Raw genomic sequence first — 2096 nt, 5'->3', positions numbered from 1 at the left:
CACATTCTTCTTTGGATTCACTACTGTCTGTGATGGTAAGCTGCTAGAATTATTTGCCTCCAACCTATTAATGGTGGTTGCCAACTGCCCCACCTGAGTATTCAAGTGTTGGATACTTGCTCGAGTTTCCTATTGAAAATTCAAAGTGTTAGTAGCAAGATCCTTAACAATATTTTCTAAAAATCACCAGGAATTGAGATTTGAGGACGTTGTGGTTGTGGAGGATACGGTGGCCTATATGCTTGATTATTTAGCTGCACTTGAGGTGCAGGCTGGTTCATCGAAGGATTTCCGTATCTAAATTTGGGATGATCCTTCCAACCTGGATTGAATGTATTCGAGTAAGGATCATACTTTTGTTGTAGTGGCCCAGGAAATTCTCCAGCTGCATTGACTTGTTCGCTCGTTTCCTCTTTAAGCGTTGGAAACATGTCAGTTGCATGTCCCCTTGCAGTGCAAATTCTGCAAACCTTCACATTTTGTCCATTCCCTACAACCATTTGACGCACAAGAGACGTCATATCAATCAGTTGTTGTTCAAGGGAAGACACATTTACCTCATTGCCCCGTCTGGGTGCTGGATCACTCCTGTTAGTGCCAAATTGCTGAGAATTGACAGCCATATTCTCGATCAAATTCCTTGCTTGGATTGAAGTTTTGTCCACAAAAACTCCTCCACTGGCCGCATATAGCATATTCAAGTCATGAGGTAACAAACCTTCATAGCAATATTGAATTAACATGTTTTCACTTATCTGGTGTTCCGGACAGCTAGCACAAAGCTTCTTGAACCACTCCCAATACTCGTGAAGTGAGACTCATGTATACTATTTGATGACATACATCTCCTTCCTAATGTTTGCCGCTCTCGAAGCTGGAAAGTACTTCTTTATAAATATCCTCTTCATCTCTGCCCAGGTGGTGATGGATCCAGGAGGCAAGTAGTATGGTCAATCCTTGATGAAACTTAAAATTTGTAATTATTTATATGTTAAAAATTGTGTTTTAAAATTAAAGTTTCATTAAAATTATGAAGTTGTATTATTTTAGTGTTTATATTTAAATATTTAATAAAAATGTTGTATTTTATGTTTTGCGCAGGTTTGGTAAAAATAAAATTACTCAAGCTACAAAGGTCATATTGGAGTAATCTCAAATCCTATAGAATCACAAAATAGGCATCTTCAACTTTGTAGAAGACAAGAAATTCCAAAAACCTCATTAAGATGATCAAAATAATCAAACATCAAAATGAAGACAGATTTACTTTTACTATGACCAGCTTGTAATAAAAATATCATAACTATTTCACCTTTTACTCAAAAGAGGTGAATTATATGTCCAAACACATTTATACAAAATATCCTACGTGTTCTATGTTGAATGGAAAGGCTGAATCGGTGGTCTAAGGCATCAAACATGCCAATTAAAATTGGGTCATGGTATTGACATTCAAGGAGACAAGCACCCACCAACTTTACTATTCCACATTTAATGAGTCTTGGACTCTTGCTCTCATTTGGCCTATAAATAGATGTGTTGTATAAGCATTTTAGTGTGCAAAAGTGTAGAGAAATTCCTCACTTGTAAAATAAATATTGTGTGTGTAAGAATAAGAGTTTGAGTGTGCATATTTCTCCAAGTTTAAGTATGAAATTTCTTTTATCCTTACTCTTGAGTCTTATGTTCATGGCAAGCTAAATCCTTTTATGTCAAGGTGAAAAGGTTTCATTGTTGGTCAAGTAAGATTGTTTATATTTTGTATATTCTTTCCTTTTCTATTTTTATTTTTATTTTTACTAATTGATCTTTATTTGTAGGTATAATTTGGATGATTTATTGTTATCTATTTACATCAAATACTTGGTACCTTGAATGTGGTTACCTTGATTAGTTGTCTAATATGATACAATATGTTAGGATCAAAAATGTCTTTCTTAGTTACATGGAGTTCAGATGGGTTAGTAAATGAACTCTTGTCTTTCTCATGTGTCTATGTTAATCAACCAACTTAAATCAGTGCGGAAGAGATTGATTAACAGATTGAACACAGATCAAATGGCTTGGTCGAATTTTTGAAGTGAGTGAACGTGTTG

Source organism: Henckelia pumila, chromosome 3, assembly GCF_033568475.1.
Source record: "Henckelia pumila isolate YLH828 chromosome 3, ASM3356847v2, whole genome shotgun sequence".
Lineage (NCBI taxonomy): Eukaryota > Viridiplantae > Streptophyta > Magnoliopsida > Lamiales > Gesneriaceae > Henckelia > Henckelia pumila.
Note: the sequence above shows the minus strand (reverse complement) of the source record.